Genomic DNA, 26878 nt, shown 5'->3' on the forward strand with positions numbered 1-26878 from the left:
CAAGATTGGTTTGAAGTAATTTTTTTGTAAAATGTATAGAAAAAGTTATAGAGCAAATATAGGGCAAAAAGTTATATAAACTTATTTGTAGGCAAAACAATTTGTAACAAATTATGCATTTACAAAGATATTTCCGAGATATCGCGAAAAAGGTGTTTCCAAGATGGCGGCTGGGGTACAAGGGCGGCGACCCCGCAAACTTGAGGTAAAGCTTCTATTACCCCCCACACATGTTCCAAAAATAAAATTGCGTCCTCTAAAAAATGCAATATCCGGTAACATTTCAATGAACTACTATAATTCTGTTTGTTTCGGAAGTGTTTCAAAGCCTCATAAAAATATTGGCGGACGCGGGATGCCAAAAGTTTGTTTAAAGAAATGATTTTAGATTCAAAAATAAATGCAATTGGAATATATATAATAACGGTAAGATATAGGAAAGTATACATGAATTTGCCTTATTTTTACCCCTGAATGCATTAAAATAGAAAAAAACTAGGGATTCTATTTAAAAAAATGAAGAATTTTGAGGTTTATGAAGTTAAATTTTGAATACTTTTTTTACGCACCCTGTATAAAATTAAAAATTTTTCGACATAGATTCAAATACTTCGGACTTTGTTAAAAGCAACCGATAATAAACCATATTCATTTCTTTAAGGGTACCCTCATAAAAAAATTTTTTACAAAAATATTGATAACTCAAAAAGTATGTATTTTTCGAAAAACGTTCTTTGCCAAAAGTATACTAAAATTGTACATAGGTTTCAAAAATGTATTAATGTACAGGGTGTTCTATTCAAAATAAGAAAGTTACAGGCGACTTCCGGTAGAACGGGAAGTCGGCCATCTCTGAAAATATTTTATTTAAAAAGATCGTATTTGAAAACCTTAATGTAGAAATTTTCATGAATTTATTATAAGTATTTTGCCATATACAGATAGTTTTAACTCGTCGTGGAACACTCTGTATATTTAAGGGGTGTTTTCAGTCCAAGAGACATTTTTCTTGGCACCAATTAATACTCAATATTTGAATCAATGTTGATGATAAGATAATAAGATAATGTATGACTTGTGTGACATCTAGTCATAGATGGAACTACTTGTGCGTCACAACAAACTGATTTAATTATTTAGATTTATCTTTGTGTAGTGGATTGGAATGAACTTGAAATTCATTCATCCAACACAAAATATTTGTTTTGAACGCATTATTTTAAACGTGATGTATTTAAATCATTAACAAGGAATCTGTTAAAAATAAAGAACTTCGTCATAAACGAATATTGTGAATATCTGGAAATTACCATATCCTAAATTATTCTGAAAATAAGGATTTTTGATGATAGAGTTAAGTAGTCCAAAACAACCTTTTTCACAACGGCTCATCATCATCAATTACTTATTTATTATTAACCTCATTAAGTTATTATTACTATAAATTTTCTGTGTTTACTATTTCTGTTAGTTTCATAGACTCAAATTCAACCCCATTAAGGTATTCAATTATTTATTATTTAGTTATTATTCGTGTGAATATAATGAACTATAAATATATTTATCTAATTTTATAATTATTATTGTATAAGATAAGAACTAATATATAAAGAAACCTGTAAAACTAATACGGGGTTCATTCACTTTGATATTCGTCTAGTACGCCAGTCATAATAGTGTTTCCTAAATAAATTGTTTTTAAGAAGCAAGTTGGTGAATTGAGTTATTTAATTATAGTACTTAGAAGCTAACCAAAGTTCTGTATATTTTCTTCGTCACAAAAATACATTCGTAATAAAAACAAACTCTGGCGTGTGTTTTGTAGTTTTGGAATTTGGTCGCATTTCACAGCAAGTTTAATTTTAGTTTCCGTCTACCGACGTTGGTAGATCATTTTGCACAACGTGATATACTACAGACCAGGGAGATGAAATTTATCCTGGGAAAGGAAAATTTCTTGTATTTGTATAATCTTACTGTAGTCAAATAGTTTATGAGAAGTAGGATGTTAATTACAATTACATGGACCAACAACATTTGATTTTGTACTTTGGAAACAGATTGAACGAGTTTTTAAAAATCTGTCATTTTAATTAAAAATAAAACCATTCGAATAAATATGTCTATAATTTTTATTTAGTTTTATTATCGAAATAATGGTCAAAAATGTGGAAACTAACTCAAAATATCCTTGCTCCTCTGAATACTCCCTTGTTAGTTTTAAATTTTTGTAAATGAGCATGCAACATACGAAGATGGTTTCAGAAGTACCTGGCCCAACAAAGAAAACCAAAAAAATATATTCATTTTCCATGTAATTTCCTTTTAGCTCCATAAACTTTTTCAGAGTATTGTCAAGCTCCTTAAAATAGCGATTAACTGCCGACAGCACCTCTTCCGCCATCACCAACTGCGGCCGTTTTCGCTTGATTTCTTCTCTCAAACGTTGCAATAAGTTTGCATAATACTACCCGGTGATGGCGTTTCCTTTTTCAAAATTAACCCACGCGCTTCCCTAAACACCGACGCCAAAACCTTGCCTACAGATGGAACAGTCTTTGCCTTCTTTGGAGTTGGTTGTCCCTTTTCAGTCCATTGTTTTGATTATTCTTTTGTTTCGTTTGTGAAGTGATGGACCCACTTTTTATTCATGGCTATAAAAAGTAGCAAAAATTAGGCTTTATTCTGTGAAACACTCGATGGAAAAATCTTCACGGTGCTGTTTTTGTTCCAATGTGAGCAAACGCATCTTGTGCACAGCTTTCTCATGTTCAAATTATCGGTTAATTTGCGATGTACCGCACTTTGTCTGCTAGCTCCCGCACTTTCAGTCGAAAATCGTCCAGTCCATTTTTTGTTAGATCAAATTTCCGCTTTCGAAACATTTTAAAAAAAGAACAAAGTAAAAATTGAAACCAAAAACGAAGATATAAAACAAAGAACAGCATCTAACCTAAAAAATTAAAATTTTTTTATACTGCATTCATAATGACTGAAAAAAACAACAATAAATATAGAAAAATTCTAAACACCTTCAATCAAGAACATTTAGATGCATCAATATTTTAAAAGGTCTAAGAAATAAGATATTAAAGAAATATTTTCAAGTTTCTAATTCGTCTTGATTTTAAGTCTCTTCTGTTTTAAAATTAATTTTTTTTAACCGAAGACACCTAAAATCAAAACGATCTAAAAACATAAACATATATAAGAGGTCCTAGAAATAAAAACTTAAAGAAACTTAAATTTATATAGAAGGTGAATGAAACGGAACGGGGTTAAATAAAGTGTGGTATGAATAAAACCACTCCAAAACAAGAAATTTTTGATGAAAATTATATCGTGTAAACCATTGTAAAACTAATAATATCGATTCTAATGTTCCTTATAACTTTTTGCGTTAATAATTATTTATATTTTAAAAATTTTTGTTGACATTGTTAATGAAATTTATTTTATAAATATACACTGCCATTCACCAGTGGTATTAATTTATTTTTAGATAAGAATCTCCTTTTTTTATGATATTCAAAATAAACTATCACATTTGTTTTAAAAATAGACAATTTCGTAACTTAGCCAGATGATGTAGTTAAAGCTATCAAATACTTCTTGGGTTTCGTGATTGTTTTGATCTACAGGACAGAAAATTCTTTTAATTGAAGGTCTGTGAAATCCAAACTAGAATGATTTTCTTTAGAGTTGATGCCAACTATATTAAGTGCAATGTTGAGACAATACAGATGATATCAATAAACTAACTAAAAGTTTGAATTATTGCCAGGAATTATTACAATACATGATAAAAAAATCAAAGAAAATTTGAAATCGTAATGTTCAAATATAAAAATGCAAGTTTTTGAGACGAAATCAAATACTGATTTTTAAAATTTGATAATTAATCAGAATTAAGGTGAAATGTGTAATAGTGCTGGTTCCATTATTCTTGAGAGACATTGCAACAAAGCTAGATAGATTATTCGGTTAGTTTATTCTTCTTTTCCCTGTAACCCTGTCTTGTATGATAATACAGTTATCAAAAATTCGTCGTATGCATTCTATATTACATTCACTATTGTTCAAAGAACCCATCTTATGTCTAAGTTGTTTTCAAAGCGCAAGGTTTTCTATCAATGAATTGTTGATGGCAAAACACTGAAAAAAACCTACGACAATTTGTAAGAGAAAAGCATTTAAAAGAAAGTAAACAAAGGATAATTATTTAGGATAACGTCAAAAAAATAGTTCTAAACGTCGATTGTCTAAATCCTCTCTGTGTCTTATCTCTAAAGGCAGTTTGAATGGTGCAAGACAACATTGCAAGATCTACATAATGCATAGACGAATATTGTACGTCGCTTCACATTACTCTTGCAATTGTATCATGGAACAAAGAAAATTATATTTTATGATGGATGAAGACACATTTGAAAAATCCTAAGGAATATAAAACATAACTAAGAAATCTTTGACGAAAGACGTTATATCAGATCAGCAACTCATTCTCCGTAGTATTACAAGTGCGAGATCTTGTATTAAATAGTCATCTGAGCATTACTTTAAAATAAAAAATGGCAAACAAGTATTTAGGAAAACGTTAAAAAAAGATAGTTCTAAACTTCGATTCCTTTTAATCCTCTTTGTGTCTTATGCCTAAGTTGTTTTCAAGACGCAAGGTTGTCTATCAATGAGTTGATGGCAAAATACAGAAAAAAAAAGAAAACAAGTTGAGATCGATAGTATCAATGAAGACAGAAAACTGGTTTTCGCATTGAGCCAATCAGCAGTTAAAAAAAGGATAGACAAGGTCAATTATGTTGTTGGAGTTCCAAGGGAAAAAGAGGGTGAGTGCAATGAGGTTGAGATGAAAATGAATGAGTTTAATAAGTGGTCATTAAACAAAAATATTGGTTCTAGGAAGAGGGTATTGTAATAAAGCTTGATATGTTGTTCATTTGGCTACCTTCTTCTTCTTTCCTTTATAACATCAGCTTTGTGCATACTTTTACGCTTTTCGTCGTAAATCGAGTTTTCTAGAGCGTTCTATACCGTTGAACTTTAAGAAAAAATAGGATTAATTAATAAAAAGTGGACAAAAAAACATTATAGTATAGTATATATAGTGAACAGTATATTTTCTGCTAATCCTTGATTTATATTATAGGATAAATATAAATCATTATGTGCTGCAATATCATTTATACGTACGATCTTTTTTAAATCTTTTTAAATCTACCTAGCAATTCACACTCTTTTGTAATCCAGGTTTTGCTCCTTGTCCTTGGTAAATTTCTCCATGTTTTGTCTGTTTTCCTTCATTTATTTCTTGGTTAATCCTATTTCTCGTGATAGTGCTTCCTAGTTTCGTTTTTTTTTCTTTTATAATCTTAAAAAGCTCCTTTCTCTTTTGTTGGAAATTCCTGAAGCGTTTCGACTAGCGTTGCTAGACGTCCGATTTTGGCGAGACGTCCCGATTTTTAAATCAAAATTAAATATTCCAAATAAGGGGAACAGACTAAGTCCTGCTTTTCGGGATTAACTGGACTGTGCGTGCAGCGTGATTAGAAAACGTCGGCGGATGAGAAATTGCAAAGACATCACTGCCACCACCGCACCAGCTGTTTCAACAGTTTCCAAAAAATTATACCAGGAATATGTTTAAACTGGTGTCTTTCATATTAAGTTTTCCAACATAAAACTGCTTTCCTGATCGCGTTTTTTCGCAGACGAATTTAAAATGGTAGGATGCAAGGAATAAATGCTCGGTAAATTTAATGAAATCAGAATTACTCATCCAGTTTAATCTACAGCTATTCTGTGAAGAGTTTTTTGTCTTTAATAAAGAGAAAAAGAAAACTATTGAAGAAATTAAATCTTCACAGCAAAATCATGAATAAGTAATTTTTATAAATAATTATTATCTTATTGTAAGTTTCGATAAAACTTTTTTGATTTTGATTTCTTTTTGTTTATTCTGAAGACGAATAAGACTCAACTTTTTTACCATTTAAATTATTATATTTTTATTAAAATACATTTTCTATGGCTACTTTTACTATATATTGCCACGTAAACGTAATTTTAATTCAAATAAAAATGAAAACTTCTTATTATATACGTTTTTTTTAATTTTTCCTCCTTTGACGAACGAATCCCGCACTCAAAAAATTCCAATATTCCAACTTGACAAAAAAACTGGCAACGCTGATTTCGACTGCCTGATAAAATAAATTAAACTGTTCGTTAAAGTTGATTGTCCATATCGCTTTCCAAACGTCATATACCTTTGTTAGAATGTCTAGTTTACTAGTATATACCAAGAACCGTGTGTCATATGGGTTTGAAGAACTAATATTTTTAGAAAGGCGTTTCATTTTTTATTTCGTTTCAACAAGAAGTGAACGTAATAAACTACTGGCCTAAAAATAAATGTACTTGTATCGTCAACAGCTGAATATTTTCTAACATTCGAGTTGAAATCTAGTTTGCGTATATTTGTTTCTTTTATTACACATTATGAGGTTTTGTCTACATAAATACGGTATGGAACAGCCGAATACAATAAATAAATCGGGAAATACGCTTAGACACGTAGATTTGTATTTTTGTTACCAAAAACTTTCTTATTTGAAACGCAACCCCATGTGCAATAGTTAACTTTTGGATTCTTACTTCTAGACACAATTCATGTACAATATCTTCAACTATTTACAGAATAATTACAAAAAGTTACATTAAAAAAGAAACTTATTTCGCTACATTAAACTAAATATTGCGGTTGTGGTTTTTGGGTGCTGCCCTGAATGTTTTTATCGCTAAAGTTCCTGGTGATGACGTTGGGGTATTTTTAAAGGCCGGCTCACACTTGTCATATACCACTCCGGTCTGATTTTGTTCCAAAGAACGGATCAGTGCCAAATTGGAAAGGACGAGCACACACATGTTCACATAAGCTTTCGATTTCCAGCTCCAGCTCGATACAATCGCCACTCTCCCGTCTCAATTCAATTAAAATAGCGAAATTTTGTGTGCGCAAAAATTTCAACAACTCCGATATAGTCATGGTGGCATGATTTCAGAAGAGGAATATGAAGAAAACCAGAGACATTTCATGGAGACCAGAGGAAAATCCAGATTTTGGTTACATTTCCATTTTATTATTTAATTACCTGATCCTATTTAGTAAAATTGTTCATCCCTTTTTTAATTAATTTTGTTTGTGTTTTTACTTTGTATGTAATAAGTAGGGATAATATTTTAACCGTGGTATACCTTTGCAACTTTTTCCAGATCAAGTCTTTGTAGTCGGCGTTTCGGTACTGCTCGTTTTTCTGGTCATACAGTACTGGCTACTTCCTTACTTCTTCAATAAGCTTTTCCGGCTTTACATCCCCCATTTTTACTAATTTAGTAAAAAAATGTCCACGAAATGGATGAAGCAGGTGTTTCCAAGTTGCCGGCAATTGTGTTCAGAGAGTTTGAACGTTTCTCTATTTCGATAGCTTCTCGAATAATCCTGGGCTTGGTTCTATTGAAAACGATTTTGTGTCCGGTATTGACACAAATATGTTGGGCAAGGAAATATCGGAATTAGTGACAGACAACAAGTTCTGACGAAAATGTGTCGATTTGTCTGGCCAATATAGAAGCAGGGGATTTCATACACTCCATGTATATAAATTCCAACAGACACGCGTCCTGCAGACGATAAACGAATAGTTTGCACGGATCGTATGCATGATAAGAGTCGTCTAGGAGTGGAATCAGACACGTGTCAGGAAGGTGTGGACTACGCTGTTCAAACTCTAGTAAGATTTCCCTCTCAGACAAACTTCGTTCTGTATGATCGTAGTCGGATCAGATCATAGACAGAATATAAATTTTTGGTTCGTAAGACACCGTTTGGACCTTGTCTTGACAATATGGAAAAGAAATTTGTTTAGTGTATAATTTTGAAATTTAATGAATGGATTATGGGATGGGCAAAAACTTTTGACCAATAGTGTACATAAACTCTTTTATGAATCGTCAAGGGTAGGATTCACACGTTTCCCAATTTAATAAATGATACAGAACGTTGAAACTCTACAACAGAGTCGTTGAAAGTTTACATGAAGGTTAAGTTGTTTTAAAGATAGTGAGCTGGCGATTGTCTTGACAATCTGGAACAAACTCACGAGCGCTGGGGATTAGTTTTAAGAAACAAAACTGGCCATCTTGCTAAATCTATCGCCTCTACACATGTCCATTCAAGGAGAGGCCAATGCACAGATTAATACTTACATTATCTACAATCCATAAGCCAAAAGCAGAGGCTAATCGTGATATGTTGGCCAGTCCATAATCACGATATATAGCTTAATAACACCAGGTAGCGGAAATAGAGAGAAAATTGCAGCTTAGTGTATAAAGATAGCTTTCTCGGTAAGCCTTACCGAAGACGCCGTAATTTTCCAGACGTTAAAGACTGCGCTTCACTGCTGGATGGAATAAAGTAAATGGCAGGATATAACATAACCTTCTCCTGTTATTTTCACATACAGCTAAGCAGCACTGACGGTTCTCATTTCTGTAGTATGGAATTGTCTCTGTGTTCTAAAAACTCTCGATGAACGTGATAAAATCAAGGTGGGGTCAAAATGACAACAGTTAGTTTTTAGTTATTGCTTTTGCTACAACCTTTCTGGTTAATGCAAAACCAATAACTAAAAAGAAATCTTCAGGTCATAGACAAGCGAAATAGTTTGTATTAAAACATGCGACAACATTAGCGACAGACTAAAAAAGGCCAGAACTGTTAATAGTAATTGTGGTTTATCAAACGTGATTTACTAAGAACTATGAAAAGCTAATAGCAATGAACTATATAATTGATTCAGTCTCTGGGTGGATAGGTTTCACTAGAAGAATGAGACTGGAGGATGCCATCTAGATTTGGAGGACCACAATAGATCTGAAAAAGTCGCAGTATACTCGTAATAGGACGCAAGCCAAATCTATTTATCAATAAAATATAACTGCAAACTCTCAACAATAATTATGTTATGTACACTTGTGGTGAAAAATAACGCACCACCCCGCTTTTTGAAAATATTTTTTTGTTTAATAAATTAAAACTAATATTGCTATTATTAAACTTCTTTTCAATCATTTTACGCAATAATAAGAAATGTGTAGTAATTTTTTAGTAGTGATTTTTAATGAGTAAAAAAATGAAAATAAAAACCTTTCAATAAAACCAAATTTTTTTGAAAAGAAAACTTGCATTCTAAACAGTAATGTTCCTTTTTTTAAAACGCCAGTACCATGTATTTCCGCCTCTGGCTGTAATTATTGCTAATTAGGTACTGTATCACTTTTTGAGGTATGTTCTCCCATTCGTCTAATACCGTTTGCTCAAGCTCATTTAAATTTTGAGGAGATGGATTTCGACGACGAATGCGGCGTTTTAAAATGTCCCAGACATGCTCGATGGTATTCTTATCTGGACTTCTTGGTGGCCAGTCCAGGGTATGAATTCCTACTTCGTTAAGACAATTCAGAACATCTGCCGCAACGTGTGGTCTAGCATTATCATCCATCAAACGAAAATCATCACCAATAAATGGCCCAAACGGATCGACGTGTTTTTCAAGAATGTCAGTTATGTATCTTTATCTTGGCGGGTCTAGGAAGAGACACTAATTCTATGCGGGCATCAAAACACATTACTTTCCAAAACATGATAGACCCTCCTTGGAAGATAGAAGACTGCGCAAATTTTTCTTCTCGCCGTCATCGAACTGGATTACGTCCATCTGGACCTCTTAGACTGATTCTTGTCTCATCAGTAAATAAAACTTGGCACTAATTTTCTAAATTCCAATCTAAATGTTGCCTTGCAAATCTTAGTCTAGCAACACGATGATGCCTGGTTAGCAAAGGTGCTTGGAGAGCTCTTCTGCTGTGTAGACCAGCATGCTGAAGGTGTCGTCTTATTGATCTATCAGAGATATTTACATTTTGTAAAAGGCTGTTCAGCTCGATACTTGTCATTGACCCATTTCTTAATGAATTTGATTGTAAAAAACGGTCATCTCGAGGAGTTAAAACTGAAGAACGTCCTTGTCCAAGCCTCCTAGAATGTGAACCGGCCTCTCGAAATCTTTGCATCAATCTGCCAATGGTTGTGTGGTGTATGCCAAACAGATTTTCCACTTCACGATAACTTTGTCCCTGTCCAACTAACTCGGCTATTCTTTCAGCTTCGCGTTCACTTAACTGCCTAACTCTATCCATTTTTTGTTTAACTAGTCTCGACTTTAACACATTGACTTGATTGACTTAAATTACTGCTGTCCACAAGTTGGTATAACAATAGAATGAAAGAAACATTGAAATATGTATCAAATTAAAATTTTTGAAAACCGCAAAAACAGTTATTTGCTGATAAGAAATATATTTAAGATACTTTAACTTTAACTCAAAAGATTAACTTTTTAGGTTTCGATATTGAAATAAAGGGTGGTGCGGGTTTTATGGCCACGAGTTTATAATTATATGTGAGTATAAGAATGTAACAATGACGTTGAAATAACGTGAGAACATTAAGAAATTTTGGAGGTTTTAACTTAAAAAAATATATAAACAAAACGTTGAACTTGTTTATACGTTAAAGAGTGAACCAGCATGTCTTATATATTCCAAACAATCTTTGATATTTTATTACAAATACTGACTTAATACACATGCCAGTTTATGATAGTTTTTATTAATTTTCGTACCAACAGCCTGCATTCCTCGATATCAGCGGGGGATGATATCGTAATATGATCTGGTAGTCGGATCTGTTTAGTATTTTCTTGAAGTATCTAAAATTTATGCAACATATGGAATTTATGATTGAATAATTATTGAATAATCTTCCTAATTCCTAACAGCTGGTGCATGTAATAACGCATTTAGGTAGATAATTGATAACATACCTTAATTACAAACCAAATTAAAAATTATAGAACAACTTTATAAAGCCCAAATAAGGGTATAGTTATTGATAAAAGTGGGGTGCTTAATTTCCTTTCATTATCTATTTATCTTAAAACAAATTATTTGGGTATTTCATTCTTAGGCATGTCCCAAATTTGATCACTTCCCTGATGACTCTTCCTCTAACTATTCTGAGTGAAATATTTTCTGCCACAGTTTTGATTCATATATGATTATGTGTGGTATATGTGCGAGATTTAGAATCACTCCTATGTAGCAGTTGGGCATGTTCTAATGGACCCAATTGTAGATATACACTCCAATCTTTGCAACTTCGGTAGAGAAATTTTCGTGGTATTTAGACAAGTTCTTGGACACCATATGTGACGATTGGTCTCACTATAGCCGTTTACGTAAAAGCAGGATTTTCGGGTTTAAGCTCTAATTCTTCTCTGCGAAGTTTCTGTACATCATCAGTGTTTTATTGATTATCTTCATGTTGATAGATACGTAAAGTCATTATAACATTATCTTAGAAAGCACCCAGCGTTTTTATATATCAAAATTATATCTTTTTTTATTAATTATTTGAAATGTTGGAACAAAATATTTTCTAATTTCTAATTTTGTTCATTACTGCAGCGTGTTTTTACTTTCTTAAACTATTATTTATATTTATTCAAAGTTGATAACTTATCCTTTTTTGCTTCGAAAAAATAGGTGGTTCTTAGGCTGCACATTTTCTGGTTTTTTCTATGGACCACAACCGAAAAAGATTGGAATTTTTCGGTATGTGGATATATCGGCGTATTTTGAAAATATCCTGGACTAAGCATATCACCAACATGGAAGTTATGCAGAGACTAGGAAAAGAGAAGGAAAAGTCTTGTCTAAGACAAAGTGGATAGTAAGAGAAGAACAGCAAGAAGACGGAATTTATGGCCACACAATCTACGCCAGGGGTTGGAGTGCCATCTGTTTATAAACGCAGGAAACAAAATAAAAATATTTAATAGCCAACATTCGCAAGAAGATACTGAAAGAAGAAGAACGTTTGCCATTCTGTGCAATTAATGGGAAAGTTGGTAATTATTTAGGTTGCATACGCTCGATTATTTGGCGCGGAAAACATTCCTTCATATAGTTTTTAAGGTTCAAACATTGGAAAATGTTCGTTATCTTAGACAGTTGATATTTTGCAAATACTTGATGTTGGGGAGGTTTAGGGGCGGGGGGAGGGATCTATCGAACATTTAGACTATCATTTAACACCTTCCTTCCCGCCTCCAATCCTCTCCAACATTAATTATAATTAGTTACAACTAATGTAATGACACAAATTAATTTCTAACAATAATCATTCATATATATTATATATATATATATATATATATATATATATATCAATTAGCATAATTTTCTCCACAACATACTAAAATTTCGAGGAAATCAGGCGTTTGCAATCTAAACTAAATAATTACCGGAAAGTTCCTTCAGTCCTAGTTTCATGAAATTAGCTTCAACTTTTGTGAGTACACTACCCAACAATTAAATGTTAATAATCTAATCCATAGTGAAAAGAAAGTAAAATTATTATATAACAGTATCGAGCTCAAACCTTGATTACATTGTGCAACAGAAATAAAATAAGTGCGTTTCTCTAACGGATATACACACCCACGTCCTATCGTTTATTGTCTTGATACAATTATTAAACTCCCATAATTGTTTTAAAATAATTATATTCGCATAACAAATTAATGTATAATTAATAAAGTATTTAATTTGTTATAGCTATAAATAAACAACCATTCAATGAGAGATAATTAGTAGAAAGAGCTAAACCGCCAGGGACATTTTATCATGAAAAAATTACTGATTTTTATGATCCATTATACAAAATATCTATGGATGAAATGAGTTTAATGTGAAACAAGAAATTTTACTTAGAAAAACATTATCAAACTCCATAATTTTTATAGGATTTCGAAATAAAAACTCTAAACAAGAGACGATATCGAAGAAAAAGATTGAAAAATACATTATATTACATCCAATTACAAACATTGACTTGATTCTAATCGAATATATTATGTGAAAGCCACCCAAGTCATCTAATATTAAACGAGATTTCTAAAATGCATCAGAGAACATGGATACTTCAAACAAAGAAAATCGCTTGCCGATGAAGATAATGTGAAATTGTCTCTCAATTTCGCAGAAATTTCAATGTCAAGCAAGCAGAAGTTGATCTAGAGTCTAGACCGTGGAAAGATTGATGAATAAACTGAATAGAGTTGAAATCAATATCCAGAGAACCGAGAAGATGTAAACTCGCAATATACGATAAGAGTGTAGAACAAGTGATGTCAATCAAATATCTAGGAGCGAACATAACAAGTAACAGAAATCTAAAGAATGAACTGAAAGCTCAAACAACAAAGGCGTTATTAATATCAGGGTACCTGACAGATGTAATTTGGCGTAGATTTGTGACTACCAAGAGCAAAGTCAGAATGGAGAGACCACATGGACAGAATGTTAGATGACAAGCTAGCAAAGATTGCAAACCGAATACATCCCGATCACCTACAAGATGGTATGAAAGCTTGTCTTCATCATCGCAGCTGCAGCTAGACAACCATTGATGCAAACACAGGTCTAAGTCGTAGCGTACAAAACAAATGCATTGTAGGAAGATGTAATAACGAGTAGCCATCTAGATCCCCAAACCTTACACAGTTCGAATTTTTTTGTAAGATTATCTCAGAAACTATATGCAAAATGGCTAACTAACATGGTAGACCCCATGGATGTACGAAATATTTTACTCCAAACTTTAATATACGTTTAAGACGTAAGTTGCGTAGATGAATTTGGTATATCCAGCAATAAGCTGGATATCTTCAAGCAGAAATATATGCTATCGAAAATTTTGACCATTTCAATTTGGAAAGAAAGGAATCGCAAGATCCAAACTGGTTGAGTAATACCTAGATAAATGAATGATAATGATAAAAAAAGAATGAAGTTATCCTCTAATGAGTTTCTGAACACACTGGAGTGGAGGAAAATGAAATATTATTCAGACTTGCTAAAGTAGGAGCGGATAAATTGTTTGCTGGACTCAAACCCCTCTGTATAATCGACCACAGGACAGAAAACTGGATATATCAACGTAAAAAAATTTGCCATTGCTATCTAAATATCATAGAATTAATATTAAGATAGTTCAAGCCCCAACTGATGATAGGAAGAGAAAGAATATCAGTTTACCACCCTCTTATCTCTCTCTACTTCATTTTGATTGGATCTCTAATATTACTTATATTCAAAAAACACCAATTAGATGCGAGTGAAAGAAAGTTAGTGGTAAAGGAATACTCTTTGTCACTTAGATGTTGCTTTCTCTTACTCTTCAGTATTAACTTGCTTGATATACACCTAAGGAAGGTAGTTTTTGCGAAGAAAGCGACGTAAAAAAGGAATTTCCATATTATCTCGAAATATAAGAGAAATATAGATATCTAAGCTATACACCTGGGGCTTATGAAAGAAAAAATGCAGATCGCTACAGCCATTCCACTTCCCGAACTTCGTCAAAGAAGTGAGATTAGTAGATTAACTGTAAAATTGAGTATCTCTAGTACCACATTATGAAAAGGAGATCCAATAAAACATTTAAGTCGCAGTATAAACAATAACCTGAGTTGTACGATGTATGGCTATTAAGTAAAGACAAAGCGCTGCTAGAGAAAAAGCGCAGATGCGCGTGAAGATTACAACTGTCAGCCTAAATAACATACTCTTTCAGATGCAATGTCTACCGTGTTTGTAGACAAACCAGTTTATCCGTAGCCTTCGTTTGTATAGGGATTGATTTTTTTTAATTTGCCGTAAGAATGATCGAGGGGAAAACAGCAACGGATTGTTGTGAAATTTGAAAAAAATTTTGACAAAATACAGCTGAAACTCATAATTTATTAATATCAATAACTGTTTGTCGCGTCCACGTGCTTTTAAGTGATTTAATCGTTTTTATGATGGCCGAGAAGATGTAGAAGATGATTCACGTTCGTGCGATTGTTGACACTAATTATAGAAATTGACAAACAAAGTGTGCGCCAAATTTTACATGGAAATTGTAACATACGAAAAGTGTGCCCAAAATCTTTATATTTGAACAACAAGAAGATGACTCAAACTTATTAGAAAAGGTGTTAACGTGTAATGTATCAAGTATTTATTAAAAGGAAAAAGATACAGGTATGTTGAAGCTGTGAAAGAGAAAGCTGCGCGCATCTTGAAGGAACTGACCAAAAAAGGCTTCCTGCTCTATTTCGAACAATGGAAGATTCGCAAGGTGCGATGGAGGATTACAAAAGTGAAAATTGTCCATTTTACTATAATTGCGTAAATATTAATTTATGTTTGTATCGTGCGTACTTCAATTTAAAAGAAAGCGCCCTATGTTTATTTACACACTGTATATCTTACGTTTTATACATTAATGTACCCAGTAAATTCAAAAATTTGAAATATTGAACAGGTTGAAAAAAAAAGAACTTAGTAATATTTATTTTATCATATGTTTGTTTTTATTATTGAAATTTTATTGTTTACTCACATTAAAATTTTTAATAAGAATTGATTAATCACATTCTGGGAATGTACCATATTAATCATTGTAAATTTAATAGTATAAATAATTAAAATTACAGTAATAATTGTTCGATTATTGTATCAATAGAACAAGAAAACAAAATTTTTTGTACTAGATCACTGATGTTATCATAAATTTATTACTTTCTATAGTGTAACTGTGAGAATGTTATGGAACTTTCCCTTTCAATTTATAAGTATTTAATTTAGTGGGTGTTATAAAGTAAACAAAAATCAACAATCGGGCACACAATTTTCATCCTTACATACATGGTTTTCTAAAATCATGCGATAAAATTCAGGAGGTGATTGCTCGTATGAAATTAAGATGTGTCTTTTCTATAACAAAATTTCCTCAGCGTAACAGGGAAACTTCAAGTTAATTTCGCAAACTTCCAACGATTCGCCTTGCGATTTATTTATGGTCATCGCAAATGCCAGACGTACCGTTTAAAATCGAATGGTAAATCCGTTGGAATTATATCGGTATATCGGTATACGCGGCATCAAGACATCCTCTCGTTTGTATCTTCCCTTTATAATTGTTTGCAATTCTGACATAGCAATACGACTATCTGTTTCTCTCTGGTCATCAGTGCGGTTGGCACGCAAATTTGATTGACTGCAACTACCTAAGTTATGTCGTCTTCTCATATACATAACTTGAAATGCCACTATCACAAAGGATCACCGAAGTAAAGAAAGTTTTCGCGCAGTAGTGGTAATCGTCAGTCACAAGGATAGAAGTATAAGCTCTTTGTCTGAGGTATCGATCGACATAGAGAAAGGATCGACATATTAGTTGGTTGTTAAATGTCAAATGTTATTGTTGCGTTCAGCAATTTAATTTGTTTTTATTTAATTCTGAGCATTTTCATATTTAATCACCATTGAAACCTTCTCTGGACTTCCACAAATAATTCAAGACCAAAATTAACCAAATCGGTCTAGCCGTTCTCGAGTTTAAGCGAGACTAACGAACAGCAACTCTCTGGAACTGAAATTATGGTCAAATACTATGTAAGAAATCTTTAAAAATAATAATAAAATTTCTGCTTACAATAATTAATTAAGATTTTCGGTGGTTTTGAATCGTATTGATTCTTGTAAAAATTTCAAATTCATAGGCTTCAAAATTCAATATTCAAATTGACGTTAGTAGAAATATTGAGTAATTGGTAATTCACTATAAGCTAGACGTCTTTATACTGGAAAATATCCGCAATGAATGACGCCTTATCATTCGGTAGTTGCATGTAATCACAACCGCTTATCCGAAATTACTTTCAATACTGGTCGTTTCCGAATAGTTTTAAATGTAATGGTAGAACAAGCAATTTTAGATGAATATTATGTACACCCGGAAACTAGCACTAGAAAAATTGCCCTAAACATCAGCCGAACATCTGTGTGGCGAGTTTCAAGAGAGCAGCAGTTATATCCTTAACACATCCAACGGGTTCAAGCTCTTTTACCTAGAGATTTTCCTGAAAAAGTTAGATTTGGTGAATTGTTAACACACGAAATGCGACAAATTACTAAATTTTCGAATAATTATTATTTACAGAGGAGGCACATTTTTAAAGAGTATATATCATAAATTTCCATTACAATCTCGTATGGGCAGACGAGAATTCCCATGAGATTATACAGCACAATTTCCATATTGTTTTTTCAGTGAAAGTATGGATTGGTATTGTAGGGGATAACTCAGCCATTAAATGGAATTTCTTACACCAGTTTTCTTGAAAATAATCCCTTTGAACTGCTTGAAAACATCGCTTTCCATATCAGACAAAAGATGTGGTTTATGCACGATACTGCTCCAGTACACTTCAGTCGGACTGCTAGGCAATATTTAGATGCAACAAGTCCCAACCATTGGATTGGTCGAGGAGGGCCCTAACTTTAGCTACCTCGATCTCCAGAGTTAAATCCTTCTGATTGCTGTTAATGGGCTTACCTCAAATGATTAGTCTACACGACAGCCATAGTTGATATCAACAATTTGATGAGTCCTACTCTAATAACGTATGATAAGAAATACACCTCAAATCTTTGAACGTGTATGGCAATCCATGAGAAGTTCATGTATTTTGGCTAGAGGTGGTTTTTCACTCAATTTATTGAAAAAATTATGACTTATGGTGTTTATTCTTTTCTCTGCAAGTATCGGTTTTGGGAAAAAATTTAATATTTAATAAAAGATATTTTAAGTAAAACAAAGATTTCAAGTTATAATTTTATTTTGTAAAACTCCATCTCAAAAAAATATTTTGATAAAAAATGAATTAAGGGTTGTTAGTTTTACCTCTGCTTAATGTAAATATCGAAAAAATACCCGTGACTAGCCCTTTCCGAAAGCACTAAAAATCTCAAACACCCAAATTTAGAATTTAGAAATAAAAAGGAAAATCAATTTTAGTCACCATCTTTTAGGGATTATATCTCGGAATGGGTTGGGCAGAAGAAATTTTGTTATAGGAAAGCAATCACCTTCTGAATTTTGTCGCATGAATTTAGAAACACCCTGTATATACACACATACTTCCGCTTCCATTTACGTAGTAATACTACATATTATACACAATCGTTTTACCGAGCATCTGTTCATACTGTTCTTATTTCATATTAAATTCTATCTTTCAGCTGTTGCCTGACGTCTTATGTGTGTATATACATTCCAGATATAGCAACACTGCTTAAAAAGAACAATCGTTTATTTGGATACGAGGCACCGAAAATAAATAAGGATACAGCACAATATGTAGATGTTTTTTTTAAAATCCGAAACATTCTGAATACATATTTTCATGTATTTTCTACTGGTGTTGAAATTGACGCCATCTTGATCAATGCATGACAAGATGTCCGCGAGGAGTTTCAAATTTTCCTTCAATTACACTTCGGAGGTCGACAAGGGTGCGTGGTCCTCTTGCAAAAACGCCACAGAAAAAAATCACAGGGTGTCAGGTCACTTGACCGTATGGGCCACTCAACGAATCCTCGTCTGCCTATCTATTCTCCAAAATGAACAATAAGGTATCCCGCATACGAAATTATGGATATTTGCGAGTGTTTCATTTATCCACTTTTCCAATATAAACTTCGAGCCTTTCCAGATATCTCTGGCCCGTCAAGTGACCCTTAAAACGGGTACGGACCCACGAGACCTCCCGAGACTAACACCTACAAGGAAAAACTATTCTTTGGAGCCATGAAAAACACTAGAAAAACATATAATATTAATAAGAATTCACTTATCAACATAAAAGATACAAAAGGAGATATAATAAATAACGATAATATTATGGAAAGATAGAGATAATATTTTAGAGACCTTTTACAAGCAAAGAAAGAAATTCAAATACAGGAAATACAGAAAATAAAACTGAAGACCGCACCAGAAATCGACCAAATAACGACAGACATGATAAAAGCGACAAAAAATGAAATAACAGAGAAACTAAAAATCATACAGAACAAAATATATGACACAGGAGAAACGCCAAAATATTGGCAAGCTTAATTACACCAATATGCAATAAAGTAGAAACAAGGAATTATAACAATTATAGAGTAATCACAATAAGGACAATCTAGAAAGAACCAAAGAAGGATTTAGAACAAACAAAGAAACAACAGATGAATATTTCATAATTAAACACAGAAATATACCTGTGTTTTATAGACTTTGAAAAACATTCGACAGAGTCAATAGGAATGGTGTATGAAAAATCCTAGAATACAGAGGTCTAGAAGAAAAACTAATAAACGGAGTGAATGTTGTATATAAACAGACGAAAAATTACGCCAAAGTTAGGCAAGTGATATTAAATAGTTTCGAAACAACAAAAGGAGTAAAGCATGGTACCGTAGTGTTACATTAAGGAATAAAAAGAGTGAAAAGACAAATTAAAAAGATAACGTTGGACATTGGAAAATGGAAGACATTGAAATATCGGAGATACTATATGCAGATGACATGGTTATAATTACAGAAGATGAGAAAACCTTGAACTCAAACTTAAAAATATAAAATGATAGTCTGCAGCCAAAACTAAGTCGATGATAATAAGCCGAAAGGAGAAGCCACACAAGATGAAATAAGAATAATCAAATATAGAGCAGGTCAAAATCCTTAAATACCTTGGTATAACATTAACACAAGATGGAATGAGATAAACGAGAAAACTGGAGCAGCTGGAAGATTATTCAACGTAATTAAGACACAGTTTCTAGCCACATTGGTAATACTCAAACAAATAAAACAGAAATATGTAATAAAAAGTAGCATTGATTTATTTATCAGAGACACGGACACTCAGAAATAAAAAAAGTACAATATAAAGTACTGAAATGATATTTCTAAGAAAAATTGAGAATAAATCAAAATACGACAAAAGAAGAAATAAGAAAATTTGAATCTAGAATCAATTCAAAACAAAATCGACGAAGGAAATACAGTTAGTTTGGCTATGTTATAAGATTGGGAGGAGAACGATTAATAAGGAAAATATCTGAAGCGCGAACTTGCAAAAACAAGAAAGGATGACCGAGGAAGAACTGGACAGAAGAAATTAAATAGATAGATAGGAAAGAAAGGAAACTGCTGTGGTAAAGGGTGTCCACGTAACGACGAATGAATAAAATGAAAAGGTGGAAAGGCTTCAGGATTAAGTAAGTAAGAAAATGCTCTAAGGTGAGAACAAATTATAGTAATCCGGTTTTCACTTTACAAAATTTGGGGCGTAAGTAGGTGAATTTCAATAGTCCATAATCTTATTAAAGAAATTTTTACAAATGATCACACTTTAGCACTAGATAGAACATTTGCAAAAATGTGTGGTTATATGGGCAATCCATGCTAAAAACATTATGGTGGCTGTTATGGTGAGCAGTTACTCTGTTACATATTGCAGTAAAAATACTAACTGTACAATATGTAGTATAATAAGTCATAAATGATAATAAATGAAATAGTTATATGCATTTCATGTTTAAGCGAGAACCATGAATTCATTATTAATTAATAAATAAACATATCTCAGACACAAAATTCAACCACACACTAATTATCTCGCCACTCCTGATTGGAATCATTTCAAATCTGTTAACCATATATCAAGTTAAGCAATATGTCTCTTATTTTATGCTCCATTAACGTATCGTTTCGAATTAACTAATTTTTGTTGTATATTGAATCATGAATCTATCTACTTACTATTGTATTCGTTAAAATTTATTGTAAACCGTCCTCAACGTCTAACTTAAGCAGTTCCATATGTCCCTTAGACACTTCTCAAATTACTTAACCTTATTTTTGTATTGATGTGACTCTGACGACCATAAATATAATTAGTTATAGGTTTTGTATACAATAGTATTAGTATTTAAAAAAGCATAAACATTCATAGTGTGTTCTATATATAGTCTTGACATCCAACGAGAACAGTAGTCAGATTATTGCAACCTCTTTATTTATTTATATTTTATGTTAGTAAATATTTTTTCAACGTTGTGTTTTAAGTTATTTAACATACCATTGTATTTATTTATACTTGATTTGATGAGGTCATGTAGAAGGAGCCTCATAACACTATCCCTACCTTCTCATTCAGAATAATTGAAACATACTGATGGTCATTACTTTTGATGTTAACGCTCGTTAACCTTTCACACAAATTAGACGATATAAACAGACGTTTTCATAGGCGTCCCTTTATTAACTGCTCACTAAATAATTGAGAACATTAAATCATCTCCTTGAGATACTTCGAAGTCAATGATGTTAAATTTGATATATTTATTTTAGTTATTACGTGTTTGATTATTCAAGCTGATTGTGACTTACGTAAAAACTCTATCATAATCAATTAAACTTTGTGCTGCATAGACAGACACATAGACAAGTTTTATTCCGCTTCAAAGTTTTATTCCATATTCCACTTAATTTCTGGATAATCCACAATATTTTAAACTACAAACGATAACTTCAAAATAATAAAAATAATAAGAAAACGACGGCGATATTTGAATAATCTGGATCTCTCGAGCATTTTTGACATTGAAAATTATGGATTCAATAATTTTTCAAAGATATCTAGGCCCCGGGATAGTATTCTGGAATGAAAATGAAAGTACGACGACTATGCATTATGCCCTCCTGAAATATTACGGTTTTGATCACCATAACCTTTTCAAAAATCTTTCTCACTAACATCACCAACTAAACCAAATCTGGTTTACAAGGTTTATCCACAAAATAAGTCCTCTCGGTTATATACAAAAAATGTGTACAGCTGCAGAAAAAAATATTAACTGTACAAAAATCTACAACCAATAAACTAATTTCAAACAAAAATTTCGAAATTTTTTAGGCAATTCTTATAGCGTGGCCTTCTTCATAGAAAGTGCCTCTGCTTTTAACTATGTACCAACGTGTTCTTTCAGCTTGTTATTATCGTTGAAGTGTTAACCACCAAGGAAAGATTTTAGGTTTAAATAGAGATGATATTTGTGGACTGGGCTGTACGGTGGATTAACAAATACGGGCCTACCAAATTCCTGGGCGTTTTTTATCACGTTCGCAGTCTTAAGTCGGGCGATATCATAGAAAAAACCACACATACCAATAGTAATCCTCGGAGGTTGTTCTGTATTGCAATGGTCTCGAAGTAAACATGTGCGTTGATTGTTTGGGTTTGTGGTAAGAAATTATTCAACAAAACACCTTAACTTTCGTTGGAGACGAAATGTGCCTATATTCCATGGATTGCCGTTTCTGGGATGCCGTAAGATACTCAAATTTCATCCTTCGCGACTATCAAAGAAAGAAAATCATCACAGTTTTCATAGTAGCTTGTCGAAAACTGAAGTGCACTGTCCATATGTTGTTTTTTGCGTTGTTCAATATGAATTTTGGATAGCAAGAGCACTAATTACAAACTTATAAACTTACGCATTTGCTTAAGCACTTCCAGTTTCCAGTAACCAAAGATCGTTCTTCATCGTGCCCTCGATTACATCCTTTACTGAACTGTTTGACCCATCTTTTAATAATAAATTTACCCATAGAATTCTGTACGTAAGCCTCGCAGATTTGATTATAAATTTCAATTGGTTCTCGTTGAGATCGCAAAGAAGCATTACAAAGAACACGTCGGCAGCTGCAATCTGAAAATAGAGCACATTTCTTCTGCTTGTATCAGAGTGGCGACTGCGTATGCTCAGAAATAGAAACAGAACTGAACTTATATTGTGGATACACTTCGTATCTGGGAAGCACCCTTAGAATTCTTAGTGGTCTCCTAGATCGCAAATTTGTTCCACCAAGCCACATGGTTTGATTCGGACGTACATAACCTGCTACATACCGATCCTCTCTTGAATGAATTACCCAAGGACGTCCAGTTCCTCGTCTCCATTGAAGCTGTTAGTTTTTTGATGCAAAAACTTTTATCGGATAAATGGTGCGCGGGAATTCGATGATTCGACAGACCTTTATCATGCAATAAACACTTTTTGAATATTGGTATATATAATTATGACAAATTAAACTGTAAACATTTTTAGTTGAGTCCTAACGATGAAAAAGGCATCATTATAAATATTTCGTTTGAAAATTTTCGACGAAAAGAATTTTGGCGATGTCAGTATGTTCGAGGTCGAACAGTGACTTGGCTTTACCTCAATGGGTTGTTCAAATTCTATTTGTCAGGATGGATACTACAAACACGATCCCACTAAAGTAGATCTAGTAGCAAACTAACCAGTCGAAATTGGTTGAAACATTCCATGGCTTTACATATACGACATAATGGTTGAAATAGATGTAGTGTAAATAATTTCTGCTATAAAAATTCATTCAAAATGTTTGTTAAGAACAACTCGTATATTGGGAGAAAACGTTAATGCAGCGATAAATTCTTCATTTTATCTCACTGCAGTCATGGAAGAATTGGCATTTACTGTAACGAATCATTCGAAGATTATTGCAACTGTAAAATCAAGTTGACAAACTGAATCGTATTTCACAGTTAATATAAATGAATAACGTATCGAAACGTAACTCTTTCTGGTTTTAGTCGCATATTGCAAAACGAATCCAATATCCGTAATACTTTATTTCAAGAGTCATATTTTAATGCCAGTAGAGCATTAAAGTGCGTGTGCGATAAAAACGTGTTGTCGTCAAACTGGTTTGCCATGAAATTTGTAACAGTTACAACTGGCAGTTTTCGAAGCGAGATTTTATCGCTCGCTGGAGAGCCAATGCACTTGACTTTTCCTTAAATAATTAATAATATGATAGTACGAGGTCTGGTTATTAAATAACGAGACTGCGCGCCTAGAGGGCGCCCTAGACGGGTGGGGTAAAAAACGAGGAGTGCGTTGGGTATCTAGATATCTTGTCTTTGCACGTCCCAAAACATGTTTCCGTCACTATTATAGTATTCGTGCAGAAGTGGTTTGAAACGAACGTGTCAAAAACATTGTTTGACGAAAAACAGGAGAGCAACGTATCAATTTCAAATTTCTCGTTAAATTGAGTGTTTTTGAGTGGTGTAAGCTCTTTAGTGAGAGCCGAGAGAGAAAATCAAAATTCAAAGCAATGCTGATAGTTTTTTCGACTTTAACGGTATCGTGTTGACTGAATTCGTTCCAGAGGGTCAGACTGTCAACCAGACTTACTATTTATCAGTTTTGACAACAACAACAACAAAAACGGCCCGATTTTGCACTAGGACAACTCACCTGCAAATAACGCGCTATCTGTGAAACAGTATTTGGCAAATAAGCGCACTCCAGTGCTCGAACACCCGCGGAACTCATCAGATTTCGCACCGTGCGATTTTATTTCGTTTCCGAAGATAAAATCTGCTTTGAAAGGGTTTGAGTCGATGGAAGCGGTAAAGCAAAAATCGGCAGACCTCCTAAAGGCACTCCCCAAAGAAGACTTCCAGCACTGCTTCGATCAATGGAAAAAACGTATGGAAATGTGTGTGGCGTGGGGAGGGGAGTATATTGAAGAGGAGCATTCGAATGTAGAATAATTTTTATAATAAAATCTTTTTTCTTAACCAGTCTCGTTGTTATATAGTAGTATATAGTAGTAATAGCCAGACCTCCTATACTGAGAACGATATAATATACAGAGAGCTCCGATACAAGTAGTTTACTAAGCTGGACACAAAAGAAATATCAAATTTATCAGAAAACAACCTCATCCCCTTCAGAATATTCTTACAATTAACAAAATTCTTCCACCAATATTCCCACTACACTTTTTGTACTTATCTGTAAAAATGGTTGATAGCTCATTCCTCGTTTTATTCAATCAGAAGAACAAGGTGCCGTAAGGCAGCATAATAATGACACTATTAGTCAAAAATAGAGATAACTGTGTGCAAGTGCATAGACATAGTGGAAGAATCAATCTCGTGTCGACCTCAAATCGGGTCTTTTTTTCGAACACCGTTGCAGATTGATTGACGCTCTGAGCTGGTGGAACAAACTCTGTATGAACTATGGCCTTGGCATAAAAATATTAATGATGGGATCTTCCATGGGTGCTTCGATTCTGGGTCAAAACCATAGCTACCATGACCTCAATATAACTGACCATTGACAGAAGATCTGGACCAGTTCGAACTATTTTTTCAAAACAAGGCATATTCCAATTCGATTTTTTTTTTATCATTATTAGTCAGAGCCCGAGGAACAAACTTTGCAGTAACTCTTTTCATTACCATAATTTTTCTTAAAATTATCTAAAGAGAATTCCAATACTGACAGTTGATCAATTGTCACTTGACAGTCTGTAGGTACAAGATATCGAATTTGATTGCCGTCATATTTGTGAGCTGTTTTCAACTTCAAAACAGTTATAGTGGCATGTTTAGAGCGTAGCATCATAAATACTAAACAAAACCAAGTAGTATTAGCAAAAAACAATGAAAGTAACAAGCCACGTCGATACCACAGATGGTAGTGAACTGCTAATAAAGTGTCACATACTAGAAAAAATTGCCAAAGAAATGAAAATTACAACCTTTAGAGAAATAAACGCGTTTACCACATTCTACAATATGGAAAATAGGTTATGTATATTCGTTTCATGCAGAAAATCGATATCAAAAATATAGAAATTTGAAATCATCTATACCAATTGTCTATTGACCGAATGTCATTAAAAATTCATATCCTCCATTCACTTTTATATACAGGGTGTCCCGCTTAAGAATCGACACAATCGGAGACGTATAGGGAAGCACAGAATATGACGGATGGGGGCAATTAACTATACTATACCAAGCTGAATCCCAGAAGAGTTATAGAGCCTCGAAGTAGAGCCTTAAGCTTAAAACGTATTAATTACTACGCAAATTTTCATTTCAAAGTGGATATCGTAAAAGAAATTCACTCGCTGAACCAAGTCTTATATTTTTTGGGGTGATATCGATGGAGTCAAGTATTTCGATGTAGAGATGATCTAGATAGATATGCTAATATATCAAGATAAAGTTCTAGTGTTATTTTGGCGTTGATCGTCAATAGTACCTAAAATAAGTTCTTCATCTCGCACACCCATTTGAACATAGCCAACTATTTTTCTTTGTAACTTTTCAAATAACATTTTCGGAAACTGACAAAGTTTTATGAGTGATTACAAGAGTAAAAATAGTTTTAGAATTAAATTATCATTAGTAAGAAATCAATTTGTTTCGAATCAACTGACAGATAAAAAACGTTAGGATACCGCTAATTAAACCCTCAGAATGGTTCGATTGCCTTCTACTTATCATTACTCAACGTCGTTAACAGTCTCATACAGTGTACCATCATCATATGTTGGGGGCCTCTATACGCCTCTGCTCTGAGTCGTTTCTTATGCGAGACACCCTGTGTATAAAGCAAAAGATGTGCATAAAAAATATACTTTTCATTTCATCAATTATACAAATATATAAAATAAAAAATGTTGTCTACCAATATTACGATATGAACAAATGATTTTGAAAACGAACGAGACTATAATCAGCATTAAGTAATCGCGGCACCCACCAGGTAGCTTTTTTGGAACATATTTCGTTCTGTTGTCTTATGTACACATACTTTCATTTGATGATTGTTAATGACACGGATTTAATGTACCATTTTTGAAGTATGTATTTACAGTGAATGATGGTCCTAGACATTTAGCATCATCCGTAGTGATAGAGCTACTTTTCAAGGTAAAGAATACCGT

At 33.1% G+C, this 26878-nt stretch overlaps 2 protein-coding genes across 3 annotated transcripts in view; one reads left to right on the forward strand and one right to left on the reverse strand.

The window, feature by feature from the left end:
- Positions 1-26878, reverse strand: part of LOC130452677 (E3 ubiquitin-protein ligase MYCBP2) — a 189318-nt gene that overhangs the window by 78444 nt on the left and 83996 nt on the right. The gene's annotated exons all lie outside the window — the stretch shown is intronic.
- Positions 1-26878, forward strand: part of LOC130452678 (uncharacterized) — a 71773-nt gene that overhangs the window by 28989 nt on the left and 15906 nt on the right. The gene's annotated exons all lie outside the window — the stretch shown is intronic.

The sequence above is a fragment of the Diorhabda sublineata genome, chromosome 2 (assembly GCF_026230105.1).
Source record: "Diorhabda sublineata isolate icDioSubl1.1 chromosome 2, icDioSubl1.1, whole genome shotgun sequence".
In the NCBI taxonomy this organism is placed as follows: domain Eukaryota; kingdom Metazoa; phylum Arthropoda; class Insecta; order Coleoptera; family Chrysomelidae; genus Diorhabda; species Diorhabda sublineata.